We start from the raw sequence: 17,536 nt of genomic DNA, 5'->3' as shown, positions 1-17,536 counted from the left end.
GTTCGAAAGACGTAATTTCACAGCAATGGAATCTCTGTAAATTACATGCCTAGTGGGTAGAAATCGCTCCAACAGTTTTTTCCTTAGAAAAATGCCTAATTTTCAAAACGGCTATTAGGAAATTGCTGCGAACCCATAGATAAGGTTTCTAGGTGCAAATATGTATTGTGTGGTAGATGAAAGTTTGTAATGCACATGCTTACACTCAATATAGAATGTTGTAGAAACTGTGATGCATGTAATATATTCAGAACAGGGAATGTCATGGTAAGTGAAACTATGTAAATTACAAGTGTATTGGATAGAACTCACTCCAAGAGGATTTTTCTGTGAAAACTGCCTTATTATCGAAACTGGCATTAATAAATATCTGCAAATACTGAGTACATGCTTCTAGCTGTATATAAACACTGTATGGTTGATGAAAGTACATTAATCCACATGCTAACAACTCAGCACTTAATATTTGTTGAACTGCGGTTCATGTCGCAATTTCGGAACACGGTATGTCATGGCGAGGAGATCTATGTAAATTACATGTCTACTGTGTAGAACACTCTACAAGAGAATTATCCTGCAAAGTTGCCTGATATTCTAAACTGCATTCAGGAAAAAGCTGCAAAATCAGAATAATATTTTCAAGGTGTATATATGCATTATATGGTGGATGAAAGTTCTGTAATTCACAGGCACACAACTGACTAATGAATGCTTGTCAAATCCGTGATGAATGCAGTGTTTTCCGAACACGGAAAGTCACTTTGTGGGAAACAATTGGAATTGCAATTCTAATGGGTATAACACACATGCAGAGATATTTTCTGGGAAAACTTTATGATTTTCGAGTCTGAAGTTAGGAAAAATCTGTGAAATCAGGGTAAATACTTCTAGGTGTATTTATGCCTTGTATGGTGGATGAAAGATCTGTAATCCACATGCACACACCTGAGTAATGAATGTTTGTCAAATCCGTGATGCATGTAGCATGTTCAGAAAATTGAAATTCACTTTGAGGGAAACGATTTAAACTAGAATTCTACTGGGTAGAACTCGCATGAAGAGATTTTCTCTGAGAAAACTTCATGATTTTTGAAACTGAAATTAGGAAAAAGCTGGGAAAGCAGAGTAAATATTTCTATGTGTAAATACACCTGGTATGGTGGTAGAAAGTTCAGAAATCCACATGCTCACAACTCAGTAATGAATGATTTCTAAACCCAATATGCATGTAGCGTGTTATGAACACGGAATGTCATGGGAAGGGAAACATTGTAAATTTCATTTCTATTGGAAAGAACACGATCGAAGGGAATTTTTCTGTGAAAACTGCTTGTATTTCGCAAGTGGCATTACGACATATCTGCGAACACAGAGAAAAATGTCTAGGTGTAAATATGCAGTGTTTGGTGGATGAAAGTTTGGTATTCCACATGTTCAGAGCTCATTAAAAAATGTTTGTCCAATCCGTGATCCATGTATCGTGTTCGGAACACAGAATATCACGGTGATAGAAACTTTGTAAATTACATGTGTATTGGTTAGAACTCGTTTCAAAAGCATTTTTCTGTGAAATCTGCCTCATTTTCAAATCTGACATTAGGTAAACACTTCAAAATCTGAGAAAATGCTTCTCTAGGATCAATATGACTTGTATGGTGGATGAAAGTTCGGTAATACACATGTTCACCACTCAGTAAAGAATGTTTGTCGAATCAGTGATGCATGTAGCGTGTTCGGAACATGCAATGTCAGGGTGAGTGAAAGCATTTAAATTACATGTCCACTTGGTAGAACTTGCTGCAAAAGCATTTTTCTGTGAAATCTGCCTCATTTCCCAAACTGGCATTAGGAAAAAATTCGAATTTTCAGAAAATGCTTCTAAGGTCCAGTATGACTTGTATGGTGATGAAAGTTCAGAAATAAACATGCAAACAAACCTGTAGTGAATAATTTTTGAAACCGTGATGCATGCAGTTTTTTCAGAAGACACAATTTGACGATGAGCGAATCTCTGTAAATTACATGTCTATTGGGTGGAACAAGTTCCAAGAGTATATTTCTTTGAAAACTGCCTGATTTCAGAAACTGACGTTAGGAAAAATCTGCATATATTTTGTACATGTTTCTAGCTGTATATACACATTTTATGGTAGATGAAAGTTCAGTAATCCACATGTTAAAAACTCAGCAGTGAATATTTGTCGAACCTGCGGTGCAAGTAGCAAGTTTGAATCACGGAATTTCACGGCGAGGGATTCTATGTAAATTTAATGTCCAATGTGTAGAACATGCTATAAGAGATTTATTATGCTATAGTTGCCAGATTTTCTAAACTGCCATTAGGAAAAACCTGCGAACTCATTATAATGCTTTCTAGGTTTATATATGCCTTATATGGTGGATGAAAATTCTGTAATCTACATGCACACAACTGAGTAATGAATGTTTGTCAAATCCGTGATGAATTTAGCATGTTCGGACCATGGAAAGTCACTTTGTGGGAAACTACTGAATTACAATTCTACTGAGTAGAACTCGCTTGCAGATATTACTTCTGCAAAAACATCATGATTTTCAAAACAGACGGTAGGAAAAAGTAGTGAAATCAGAGTAAATATTTCTAGGTGTATATATGTCTCATATGGTGGATGAAAGTTCTGTAATCCACATGCACACAACTGAGTAATTAACGTTTGTCAAATCCGTGATGCATGTAGCATGTTCAGAAAACGGAAAGTCGCTTTGAGGGAAACTGCTTAAATTACAATTCCTCTGGATAGATCTCGCTTGAAGAGGTTTTTTCCTGAGAAAACTTCATGATTTTAAAACCTGAAGTTAGGAAAAAGCTGTGAAAGCAGAGTAAATATTTCTAGGTGTAAATATGCCTTGTTTGGTGGATTAAATTTCGGAAATCCACATGCTCTCTAATCAGTAATGAATGTTTTATAAATCCATTATGCATAGAGCGTGTTCTGAACAGGGAATGTCATGGTAGTTGAAACATTGTAAATTTCACGTCTGTCTGATAGAACACGCTCGAACAGATTTTTTCTGTGAAAACTGCCTGTTTTTTGCAACTGGCATTCGGACAAATCTGCAAACACAGAGAAAAATTTCTAGGTGTAACTATGCCGTGTTTGTTGGATGAATGTTCGGAAATCAACACGTTCCCAACTCATTAATCAATGTTTGTCGAATCCGTGATCTATGTAATGTGTTCGGAACACAGACTATCACGGTAATTGAAACCTTGCAAATTACACATGTATTAGGTAGAACTCGCTCCAAAAGGTTTTATCTGCGAAATCTGCCTCATTTTCAAAACTGGCATTAGAAAAACACTTCGAAATTTGAGAAAATGATTCTAAGTGTCAATATGAATTGTATGGTGGATGAAAGTTCAGTAATCCACATGCTAAAAAATTGTGTAGTGAATATTTTCGAAAATGTTTTGCATGCAGCTTTCTCGGAACACAGAATTTGACGGTGAGGGAACCTATGTAAATTAAATGTCTATACTGTGGAACTCTCTCCTAGAGCATTTTTCGGTGAAAACTGCCTCATTTTCGAAATTGGCGTTAGGAAAAAGTTTCAAAAAATGACAAAATTCTTGTAAGCGACATTATGCCTTGTATGGTGGATAAAATTATAGTAATCCTCATGCTAACAACTCTGTAGTTAATATTTGTGGAATCCGTGATGCATGTAGCATGTTCAGAACACGGGATTTCACGGTGAGCGAATCTTTGTAAATTACAAGTCTCTTGGGTAGAACTCGCTCCAAGAGCTTTCTGCTGCGAAATCTGCTGCATTTTCTCAACTGGCGTTTGGAAACCTCTGTGAAATCAGAGAAAATGCTTCTAAGTATCAATATGCCTTTTATTATGCTGAAAGTTCGGTAATCCACATGCAAACACATTTGTAGTGAATATATGTCGAATCCGTTATGCATGTAGCGTGTTCGAAAGACGTAATTTCACAGCAATGGAATCTCTGTAAATTACATGCTAAGTGGGTAGAAATCGCTCCAACAGTTTTTTCCTTAGAAAAATGCTTAATTTTTAAAACGGCTATTAGGAAATTGCTGCGAACTCATAATTAATGTTTCTAGGTGCAAATATGTCTTCTGTGGTAGATGAAAATTTGTAATGCACATGCTTACACTCAATATAGAATGTTGTAGAAACTGTGATGCATGTAATGTCTTCAGAATAGGGAATGTCATGGTAAGTGAAACTATGTAAATTACAAGTGTATTGGATAGAACTCACTCCAAGAGGATTTTTCTGTGAAAACTGCCTTATTATCGAAACTGGCATTAATAAATATCTGCAAATACTGAGCACATGCTTCTAGCTGTATATAAACACTGTATGGTTGATGAAAGTACATTAATCCACATGCTAACAACTCAGCACTTAATATTTGTTGAACTGCGGTTCATGTCGCAGTTTTGGAACACGGTATGTCATGGCGAGGAGATCTATGTAAATTACATATCTACTGTGTAGAACACTCTACAAGAGAATTATCCTGCAAAGTTGCCTGATATTCTAAACTGCATTCAGGAAAAAGCTGCAAAATCAGAATAATATTTTCAAGGTGTATATATGCATTATATGGTGGATGAAAGTTCTGTAATTCACAGGCACACAACTGACTAATGAATGTTTGTCAAATCCGTGATGAATGCAGTGTTTTCCGACCACGGAAAGTCACTTTGTGGGAAACAATTGAAATTGCAATTCTAATGGGTATAACACACATGCAGAGATATTTTCTGGGAAAATTTTATGATTTTCGAGACTGACGATAGGAAAAATCTGTGAAAAATTGGTAAATATTTCTAGGTGTATTTATGCCTTGTATGGTGGATGAAAGTTCTGTAATCCACATGCACACAACTGAGTAATGAATGTTTGTCAAAACCGTGATGCATGTAGGGTGTTCAGAAAATTGAAATTCACTTTGAGGGAAACTATTTAAATTACAATTCTACTGGGTAGAACTCGCATGAAGAGGTTTTTTTCTGTGAAAACTTCATGAATTTTGAAACTGAATTTAGGAAAATCCTGGGAAAGCAGAGTAAATATTTCTAGATGTAAATATACCTTGTATGGTGGTGGAAAGTTCAGAAATCCACATGCTCACAACTCAGTAATGAATGATTTCTAAATCCAATATGCATGTAGCGTGTTATGAACACGGAAAGTCATGGTAAGTGAAATATTGTAAATTTAATGTCCATTGGATAGAACACGATCGAAGAGAATTTTTCTGTGAAAACTGCCTGTATTTCGCAAGTGGCATTAGGACAAATGTGCGAACACAGAGAAAAATGTCTAGGTGTAAATATGCAGTGTTTTTTGGATGAAAGTTTGGTACTCCACATGTTCAGAGCTCATTAAAAAATGTTTGTCCAATCCGTAATCCATGTATCGTGTTCGGAACACAGAATATCACGGTGATAGAAACTTTGTAAATTACATGTGTATTGGGTAGAACTCGTTTCAAAAGCATTTTTCTGTGAAATCTGCCTCATTTTCAAATCTGACATTAGGTAAACAATTCAAAATCTGAGAAAATGCTTCTAAGTGTCAATATGACTTGTATGGTGGATGAAAGTTCGGTAATACACACGTTCACCACTCAATAAAGAATGTTTGTCGAATCAGTGATGCATGTAGCATGTTCGGAACATGCAATGTCACGGTGAGTGAAAGCATTTAAATTACATGTCCACTTGGTAGAACTTGCTCCAAAAGCATTTTTCTATGAAATCTGCCTCATTTTCCAAACTGGCATTAGGAAAAATTTCGAATTTTGAGAAAATGCTTCTAAGTGCCAATATGACTATTATGGTGATGAAAGTTCAGAAATACACATGCTAACAAACCTGTAGTGAATATTTTTTGAAACCGTGATGCATGCAGTTTTTTCAGAACACAGAATTTGACGATGAGCAAATCTCTGTAAATTACATGTCTATTGGTTGGAACAAGTTCCAAGATTATATTTCTTTGAAAACTGCCTGATTTCAGAAACTGACTTTAGGAAATATCTGCATATACTTTGTACATGTTTCTAGCTGTATATACACATTTTATGGTAGATGAAAGTTCAGTAATCCACATGCTAACAACTCAGCAGTGAATATTTGTCGAACCTGTGTTGCAAGTAGCATGTTTGAAGCACGGAATTTCACGGCGAGGGACTCTATGTAATTTATATATCCAATGTGTAGAACTTGCTACAAGAGATTTATCCTGCTATTGTTGCCAGATTTTCTAAGCTGCCATTAGGAAAAAGCTGCGAACTCAGAATAATGTTTTCTAGGTTTATATATGCCTTATAATGTGGATGAAAATTCTGTAATCTACATGCACACAACTGAGTAACCAATGTTTGTCAAATCCGTGATGAATTTAGCATGTTCGTACCATGGAAAGACACTTTGTGGGAAACTATTGAAATTACAATTCTACTGGGTCGTACTCGCTTGCAGAGGTTTCTTCTGCAAAAACATCATGATTTTCAAAACAGATGGTAGGAAAAAGTAGTGAAATCAGAGTAAATATTTCTAGGTGTATATATGTCTTATATGGTGGATGAAAGTTCTTTAATCCACATGCACACAACTGAGTAATTAACGTTTGTCAAATCCGTGATGCATGTAGCATGTTCAGAAAACGGAAAGTCGCTTTGAGTGAAACTGCTTAAATTACAATTCCTCTGGATAGAACTCGCTTGAAGAGGTTTTTTCCTGAGAAAACTTCATGATTTTAAAACCTGAAGATAGGAAAAAGCTGTGAAAGCAGAGTAAATATTTCTAGGTGTAAATATGCCTTGTATGGTGGATTAAATTTCGGAAATCCACATGCTCTCTAATCAGTGATGAATATTTTACAAATCAATTATGCATAGAGAGTGTTCTGAACAGGGAATGTCATGGTAGGTGAAACATTGTAAATTTCATGTCTGTCTGATAGAACACGCTCGAAGAGAATTTCTCTACGAAAACTGCCTGTTTTTTGCAACTGGCATTCGGACAAATCTGCAAACACAGACAAAAATTTCTAGGTGTAAATATGCCGTGCTTTTTGGATGAATGTTCGGTAATTAACACGTTCCCAATTCATTAAACAATGTTTGTCGAATCCATGATCCATGTAATGTGTTCGGAACACAGACTATCACGGTAATAGAAACCTTGCAAATTACACATGTATTAGGTAGAACTCGCTCCAAAAGCATATATCTGCGAAATCTGACTCATTTTCAAAACTGGCGTTTGGAAACCTCTGTGAAATCAGAGAAAATGCTTCTAAGTATCAATATGCCTTTTATTAGGCTAAAAGTTCGGTAATCCACATGCAAACACATTTGTAGTGAATATATGTCGAATCCGTTATGCATGTAGCGTGTTCGAAAGACGTAATTTCACAGCAATGGAATCTCTGTAAATTACATGCCTAGTGGGTAGAAATCGCTCCAACAGTTTTTTCCTTAGAAAAATGCCTAATTTTCAAAACGGCTATTAGGAAATTGCTGCGAACCCATAGTTAAGGTTTCTAGGTGCAAATATGTATTGTGTGGTAGATGAAAGTTTGTAATGCACATGCTTACACTCAATATAGAATGTTGTAGAAACTGTGATGCATGTAATATATTCAGAACAGGGAATGTCATGGTAAGTGAAACTATGTAAATTACAAGTGTATTGGATAGAACTCACTCCAAGAGGATTTTTCTGTGAAAACTGCCTTATTATCGAAACTGGCATTAATAAATATCTGCAAATACTGAGTACATGCTTCTAGCTGTATATAAACACTGTATGGTTGATGAAAGTACATTAATCCACATGCTAACAACTCAGCACTTAATATTTGTTGAACTGCGGTTCATGTCGCAATTTCGGAACACGGTATGTCATGGCGAGGAGATCTATGTAAATTACATGTCTACTGTGTAGAACACTCTACAAGAGAATTATCCTGCAAAGTTGCCTGATATTCTAAACTGCATTCAGGAAAAAGCTGCAAAATCAGAATAATATTTTCAAGGTGTATATATGCATTATATGGTGGATGAAAGTTCTGTAATTCACAGGCACACAACTGACTAATGAATGCTTGTCAAATCCGTGATGAATGCAGTGTTTTAAGAACACGGAAAGTCACTTTGTGGGAAACAATTGGAATTGCAATTCTAATGGGTATAACACACATGCAGAGATATTTTCTGGGAAAACTTTATGATTTTCGAGACTGAAGTTAGGAAAAATCTGTGAAATCAGGGTAAATATTTCTAGGTGTATTTATGCCTTGTATGGTGGATGAAAGATCTGTAATCCACATGCACACACCTGAGTAATGAATGTTTGTCAAATCCGTGATGCATGTAGCATGTTCAGAAAATTGAAATTCACTTTGAGGGAAACGATTTAAACTAGAATTCTACTGGGTAGAACTCGCATGAAGAGATTTTCTCTGAGAAAACTTCATGATTTTTGAAACTGAAATTAGGAAAAAGCTGGGAAAGCAGAGTAAATATTTCTATGTGTAAATACACCTGGTATGGTGGTAGAAAGTTCAGAAATCCACATGCTCACAACTCAGTAATGAATGATTTCTAAACCCAATATGCATGTAGCGTGTTATGAACACGGAATGTCATGGGAAGGGAAACATTGTAAATTTCATTTCTATTGGAAAGAACACGATCGAAGGGAATTTTTCTGTGAAAACTGCTTGTATTTCGCAAGTGGCATTACGACATATCTGCGAACACAGAGAAAAATGTCTAGGTGTAAATATGCAGTGTTTGGTGGATGAAAGTTTGGTACTCCACATGTTCAGAGCTCATTAAAAAATGTTTGTCCAATCCGTGATCCATGTATCGTGTTCGGAACACAGAATATCACGGTGATAGAAACTTTGTAAATTACATGTGTATTGGTTAGAACTCGTTTCAAAAGCATTTTTCTGTGAAATCTGCCTCATTTTCAAATCTGACATTAGGTAAACACTTCAAAATCTGAGAAAATGCTTCTCTAGGATCAATATGACTTGTATGGTGGATGAAAGTTCGGTAATACACATGTTCACCACTCAGTAAAGAATGTTTGTCGAATCAGTGATGCATGTAGCGTGTTCGGAACATGCAATGTCAGGGTGAGTGAAAGCATTTAAATTACATGTCCACTTGGTAGAACTTGCTGCAAAAGCATTTTTCTGTGAAATCTGCCTCATTTCCCAAACTGGCATTAGGAAAAAATTCGAATTTTCAGAAAATGCTTCTAAGGTCCAATATGACTTGTATGGTGATGAAAGTTCAGAAATAAACATGCAAACAAACCTGTAGTGAATAATTTTTGAAACCGTGATGCATGCAGTTTTTTCAGAAGACACAATTTGACGATGAGCGAATCTCTGTAAATTACATGTCTATTGGGTGGAACAAGTTCCAAGAGTATATTTCTTTGAAAACTGCCTGATTTCAGAAACTGACGTTAGGAAAAATCTGCATATATTTTGTACATGTTTCTAGCTGTATATACACATTTTATGGTAGATGAAAGTTCAGTAATCCACATGTTAAAAACTCAGCAGTGAATATTTGTCGAACCTGCGGTGCAAGTAGCAAGTTTGAATCACGGAATTTCACGGCGAGGGATTCTATGTAAATTTTATGTCCAATGTGTAGAACATGCTATAAGAGATTTATTATGCTATAGTTGCCAGATTTTCTAAACTGCCATTAGGAAAAACCTGCGAACTCATTATAATGCTTTCTAGGTTTATATATGCCTTATATGGTGGATGAAAATTCTGTAATCTACATGCACACAACTGAGTAATGAATGTTTGTCAAATCCGTGATGAATTTAGCATGTTCGGACCATGGAAAGTCACTTTGTGGGAAACTACTGAATTACAATTCTACTGAGTAGAACTCGCTTGCAGATATTACTTCTGCAAAAACATCATGATTTTCAAAACAGACGGTAGGAAAAAGTAGTGAAATCAGAGTAAATATTTCTAGGTGTATATATGTCTCATATGGTGGATGAAAGTTCTGTAATCCACATGCACACAACTGAGTAATTAACGTTTGTCAAATCCGTGATGCATGTAGCATGTTCAGAAAACGGAAAGTCGCTTTGAGGGAAACTGCTTAAATTACAATTCCTCTGGATAGATCTCGCTTGAAGAGGTTTTTTCCTGAGAAAACTTCATGATTTTAAAACCTGAAGTTAGGAAAAAGCTGTGAAAGCAGAGTAAATATTTCTAGGTGTAAATATGCCTTGTTTGGTGGATTAAATTTCGGAAATCCACATGCTCTCTAATCAGTAATGAATGTTTTATAAATCCATTATGCATAGAGCGTGTTCTGAACAGGGAATGTCATGGTAGTTGAAACATTGTAAATTTCACGTCTGTCTGATAGAACACGCTCGAACAGATTTTTTCTGTGAAAACTGCCTGTTTTTTGCAACTGGCATTCGGACAAATCTGCAAACACAGAGAAAAATTTCTAGGTGTAACTATGCCGTGTTTGTTGGATGAATGTTCGGTAATCAACACGTTCCCAACTCATTAATCAATGTTTGTCGAATCCGTGATCTATGTAATGTGTTCGGAACACAGACTATCACGGTAATTGAAACCTTGCAAATTACACATGTATTAGGTAGAACTCGCTCCAAAAGGTTTTATCTGCGAAATCTGCCTCATTTTCAAAACTGGCATTAGAAAAACACTTCGAAATTTGAGAAAATGATTCTAAGTGTCAATATGAATTGTATGGTGGATGAAAGTTCAGTAATCCACATGCTAAAAAATTGTGTAGTGAATATTTTCGAAAATGTTTTGCATGCAGCTTTCTCGGAACACATAATTTGACGGTGAGGGAACCTATGTAAATTAAATGTCTATTCTGTGGAACTCTCTCCTAGAGCATTTTTCGGTGAAAACTGCCTCATTTTCGAAATTGGCGTTAGGAAAAAGTTTCAAAAAATGACAAAATTCTTGTAAGCGACATTATGCCTTGTATGGTGGATAAAATTATAGTAATCCTCATGCTAACAACTCTGTAGTTAATATTTGTGGAATCCGTGATGCATGTAGCATGTTCAGAACACGGGATTTCACGGTGAGCGAATCTATGTAAATTACAAGTCTCTTGGGTAGAACTCGCTCCAAGAGCTTTCTGCTGCGAAATCTGCTGCATTTTCTCAACTGGCGTTTGGAAACCTCTGTGAAATCAGAGAAAATGCTTCTAAGTATCAATATGCCTTTTATTATGCTGAAAGTTCGGTAATCCACATGCAAACACATTTGTAGTGAATATATGTCGAATCCGTTATGCATGTAGCGTGTTCGAAAGACGTAATTTCACAGCAATGGAATCTCTGTAAATTACATGCTAAGTGGGTAGAAATCGCTCCAACAGTTTTTTCCTTAGAAAAATGCTTAATTTTTAAAACGGCTATTAGGAAATTGCTGCGAACTCATAGTTAATGTTTCTAGGTGCAAATATGTCTTCTGTGGAAGATGAAAATTTGTAATGCACATGCTTACACTCAATATAGAATGTTGTAGAAACTGTGATGCATGTAATGTCTTCAGAATAGGGAATGTCATGGTAAGTGAAACTATGTAAATTACAAGTGTATTGGATAGAACTCACTCCAAGAGGATTTTTCTGAGAAAACTGCCTTATTATCGAAACTGGCATTAATAAATATCTGCAAATACTGAGCACATGCTTCTAGCTGTATATATACATTGTATGATAGATGAAAGTACATTAATCCACATGCTAACAACTCAGCACTTAATATTTATTGGACTGCGGTTCATGTAGCATTTTCGGAACACAGTATGTCATGGCGAGGGGATCTATGTTAATTACATGTCTACTGTGTAGAACACTCTACAAGAGAATTATCCTGCAAAGTTGCCTGATATTCTAAACTGCATTCAGGAAAAAGCTGCAAAATCAGAATATTATTTTCAAGGTGTATATATGAATTATATGGTGGATGAAAGTTCTGTAATTCACAGGCACACAACTGACTAATGAATGCTTGTCAAATCCGTGATGAATGCAGTGTTTTCTGACCACGGAAAGTCACTCTGTGGGAAACAATTGAAATTGCAATTCTAATGGGTATAACACACATGCAGAGATATTTTCTGGGAAAACTTTATGATTTTCGAGACTGAAGTTAGGAAAAATCTGTGAAATCAGGGTAAATACTTCTAGGTGTATTTATGCCTTGTATGGTGGATGAAAGTTCTGTAATCCACATGCACACACCTGAGTAATGAATGTTTGTCAAATCCGTGATTCATGTAGCATGTTCAGAAAATTGAAATTCACTTTGAGGGAAACGATTTAAACTAGAATTCTACTGGGTAGAACTCGCATGAAGAGGTTTTATCTGCGAAAACTTCATGATTTTTGAAACTGAAATTAGGAAAAAGCTGGGAAAGCAGAGTAAATATTTCTATGTGTAAATACACCTGGTATGGTGGTAGAAAGTTCAGAAATCCACATGCTCACAACTCAGTAATGAATGATTTCTAAATCCAATATGCATGTAGCGTGTTATGAACACGGAATGTCATGGTAAGTGAAATATTGTAAATTTAATGTCCATTGGATAGAACACGCTCGAAGAGAATTTTTCTGTGAAAACTGCCTGTATTTCGCAAGTGGCATTAGGACAAATGTGCGAACACAGAGAAAAATGTCTAGGTGTAAATATGCAGTGTTTGGTGGATGAAAGTTTGGTACTCCACATGTTCAGAGCTCATTAAAAAATGTTTGTCCAATCCGTGATCCATGTATCGTGTTCGGAACACAGAATATCACGGTGATAGAAACTTTGTAAATTACATGTGTATTGGGTAGAACTCGTTTCAAAAGCATTTTTCTGTGAAATCTGCCTCATTTTCAAATCTGACATTAGGTAAACACATCAAAATCTGAGAAAATGCTTCTAAGTGTCAATATGACTTGTATGGTGGATGAAAGTTCGGTAATACACACGTTCACCAATCAATAAAGAATGTTTGTCGAATCAGTGATGCATGTAGCATGTTCGGAACATGCAATGTCACGGTGAGTGAAAGCATTTAAATTACATGTCCACTTGGTAGAACTTGCTCCAAAAGCATTTTTCTATGAAATCTGCCTCATTTTCCAAACTGGCATTAGGAAAAATTTCGAATTTTGAGAAAATGCTTCTAAGTGCCAATATGACTTGTATGGTGATGAAAGTTCAGAAATACACATGCTAACAAACCTGTAGTGAATACTTTTTGAAACCGTGATGCATGCAGTTTTTTCAGAACACAGAATTTGACGATGAGCAAATCTCTGTAAATTACATGTCTATTGGTTGGAACAAGTTCCAAGATTATATTTCTTTGAAAACTGCCTGATTTCAGAAACTGACTTTAGGAAATATCTGCATATACTTTGTACATGTTTCTAGCTGTATATACACATTTTATGGTAGATGAAAGTTCAGTAATCCACATGCTAACAACTCAGCAGTGAATATTTGTCGAACCTGTGTTGCAAGTAGCATGTTTGAAGCACGGAATTTCACGGCGAGGGACTCTATGTAATTTATATATCCAATGTGTAGAACTTGCTACAAGAGATTTATCCTGCTATTGTTGCCAGATTTTCTAAGCTGCCATTAGGAAAAAGCTGCAAACTCAGAATAATGTTTTCTAGGTTTATATATGCCTTATAATGTGGATGAAAATTCTGTAATCTACATGCACACAACTGAGTAACGAATGTTTGTCAAATCCGTGATGAATTTAGCATGTTCGTACCATGGAAAGACACTTTGTGGGAAACTATTGAAATTACAATTCTACTGGGTCGTACTCGCTTTCAGAGGTTACTTCTGCAAAAACATCATGATTTTCAAAACAGATGGTAGGAAAGAGTAGTGAAATCAGAGTAATTATTTCTAGGTGTATATATGTCTTATAAGGTGGATGAAAGTTCTTTAATCCACATGCACACAACTGAGTAATTAACGTTTGTCAAATCCGGGATGCATGTAGCATGTTCAGAAAACGGAAAGTAGCTTTGAGGGAAACTGCTTAAATTACAATTCCTCTGGGTAGAACTCGCTTGAAGAGGTATTTTCCGGAGAAAACTTCATGAATTTAAAACATGAAAATAGGAAAAAGCTGTGAAAGCAGAGTAAATATTTCTAGGTGTAAATATGCCTTGTATGGTGGATTAAATTTCGGAAATCCACATGCTCTCTAATCAGTGATGAATGTTTAACAAATCCATTATGCATAGAGAGTGTTCTGAACAGGGAATGTCATGGTAGGTGAAACATTGTAAATTTCATGTCTGTCTGATAGAACACGCTCGAAGAGTATTTTTCTGTGAAAACTGCCTGTTTTTTGCAACTGGCATTCAGACAAATCTGCAAACACTGAGAAAAATTTCTAGGTGTAAAGATGCCGTGTTTGTTGGATGAATGTTCGGTAATTAACACGTCCCCAACTCTTTAAACAATGTTTGTCGAATCCGTGATCCGTGTAAAGTGTTCGGAACACAGACTATCACGGTAATAGAAACCTTGCAAATTACACATGTATTAGGTAGAACTCACTCCAAAAGAATTTATCTGCGAAATCTGCCTCATTTTCAAAACTGGCGTTTGAAAACCTCTGTGAAATCAGAGAAAATGCTTCTAAGTATCAATATGCCTTTTATATGCTGAAAGATAGGTAAACCACATGCAAACACATTTGTAGTGAATATATGTCGAATCCGTTATGCATGTAGCGTGTTCGAAAGACGTAATTACACAGCAATGGAATCTATGTAAATTACATGCCTAGTGGGTAGAAATCGCTCCAACAGTTTTTTCCTTCGAAAAATGCCTAATTTTCAAAACTGCTATTAGGAAATTGCTGCGAACTCATAGTTAATTTTTCTAGGTGCAAATATGTCTTCTGTGGTAGATGAAAGTTTGTAATGAACATGTTTGCACTCAATATAGAATGTTTTAGAAACTGTGATGCATGTAATGTATTCAGAATACGGAATGTCATGGTAAGTGAAACTATGTTAATTACAAGTGTATTGGATAGAACTCACCCCAAGAGAATTTTTCTGTGAAAACTGCCTTATTATCGAAACTGGCATTAAGAAATATCTGCAAATACTGAGTACATGCTTCTAGCTGTATATATACATTGTATGGTAGATGAAAGTACATTAATCCACATGCTAACAACTCAGCACTTAACATTTATTGGACTGCGGTTCATGTAGCATTTTCGGAACACAGTATGTCATGGCGAGGGGATCTATGTAAATTACATGTCTACTGTGTAGAACACTCTACAAGAGAATTATCCTGCAAAGTTGCCTGATATTTTAACTGCATTCAGGAAAAAGCTGCAAAATCAGAATATTATTTTCAAGGTGTATATATGAATTATATGGTGGATGAAAGTTCTGTAATTCACAGGCACACAACTGACTAATGAATGCTTGTCAAATCCGTGATGAATGCAGTGTTTTCTGACCACGGAAAGTCACTCTGTGGGAAACAATTGAAATTGCAATTCTAATGGGTATAACACACATGCAGAGATATTTTCTGGGAAAACTTTATGATTTTCGAGACTGAAGTTAGGAAAAATCTGTGAAATCAGGGTAAATACTTCTAGGTGTATTTATGCCTTGTATGGTGGATGAAAGTTCTGTAATCCACATGCACACACCTGAGTAATGAATGTTTGTCAAATCCGTGATTCATGTAGCATGTTCAGAAAATTGAAATTCACTTTGAGGGAAACGATTTAAACTAGAATTCTACTGGGTAGGACTCGCATGAAGAGGTTTTATCTGCGAAAACTTCATGATTTTTGAAACTGAAATTAGGAAAAAGCTGGGAAAGCAGAGTAAATATTTCTATGTGTAAATACACCTGGTATGGTGGTAGAAAGTTCAGAAATCCACATGCTCACAACTCAGTAATGAATGATATCTTAATCCAATATGCATGTAGCGTGTTATGAACACGGAATGTCATGGGAAGTGAAACACTGTAAATTTCATTTCTATTGGATAGAACACGATCGAAGAGAATTTTTCTGTGAAAACTGCTTGTATTTCGCAAGTGGCATTACGACATATCTGCGAACACAGAGAAAAATGTCTAGGTTTAAATATGCAGTGTTTGGTGGATGAAAGTTTGGTATTCCACATGTTCAAAGCTCATTAAAAAATGTTTGTCCAATCCGTGATCCATGTAGCGTGTTCGGAACACAGAATATCACGGTGATAGAATCTTTGTAAATTACATCTCTATTGGGTAGAACTCGTTTCAAAAGCATTTTTCTGTGAAATCTGCCTCATTTTCAAATCTGACATTAGGTAAACACTTCAAAATCTGAGAAAATGCTTCTAAGGGTCAATATGACTTGTATGGTGGATGAAAGTTCGGTAATACACACGTTCACCACTCAATAAAGAATGTTTGTCGAATCAGTGATGCATGTAGCGTGTTCGGAACATGCAATGTCACGATGAGTGAAAGCATTTAAATTACATGTCCACTTGATAGAACTTGCTGCAAAAGCATTTTCCTGTGAATTCTTCCTCATTTTCCCAACTGGCATTAGGAAAAAATTCGAATTTTGAGAAAATGCTTCTAAGTGCCAATATGACTTGTATGGTGTTGAAAGTTCAGAAATACACACGCTAACAAACCTCTAGTGAATATTTTTGGAACCATGATGCATGCAGTTTTTTCAGAACACAGAATTTGACGATGAGCGAATCTATGTAAAATTCATGAGTATTTGGTGGAACAAGTTCCAGTAGTATATTTCTTTGAAAACTGCCTGATTTCAGAACCTGAGGTAAGGAAAAATCTGCATATATTTTGTACATGTTTCTAGCTGTATATATACATTTTATGGTAGATGAAAGTTCAGTAATCCACATGTTAACAACACAGCAGTGAATATTTGTCCAACCTGCGGTGCAAGTAGCAAGTTTGAAGCACGGAATTTCACGGCGAGGGATTCTATGTAAACTTTATGCCCAATGTGTAGAACATGCTACAAGAGATTTATCCTGCTATAGTTGCCAGATTTTCTAAACTGCCATTAGGAAAATGCTGCGAACTCAGAATAATGTTTTCTAGGTTTATATATGCCTTATATGGTGGATGAAAATTCTGTAATCTACATGCACACAACTGAGTAATGAATGTTTGTCAAATCCGTGATGAATTTAGCATTTTCGGACCATGGAAAGTCACTTTGTGGGAAACTAGTGAAATTATATTCTACTGGTTAGAACTCGCTTGCAGATATTACTTCTGCAAAAACATCATGATTTTCAAAACAGATGGTAGGAAAAAGTAGTGAAATCAGAGTAAATATTTCTAGGTGTATATATGTCTCATATGTTGAATGAAAGTTCTGTAATCCACATGCACACAACTGAGTAATTAACGTTT

The sequence above is a fragment of the Camelus bactrianus genome, chromosome 2, assembly GCF_048773025.1.
Source record: "Camelus bactrianus isolate YW-2024 breed Bactrian camel chromosome 2, ASM4877302v1, whole genome shotgun sequence".
NCBI classification, from domain to species: Eukaryota; Metazoa; Chordata; class Mammalia; order Artiodactyla; family Camelidae; genus Camelus; species Camelus bactrianus.
This window is presented reverse-complemented; position numbering follows the sequence as displayed.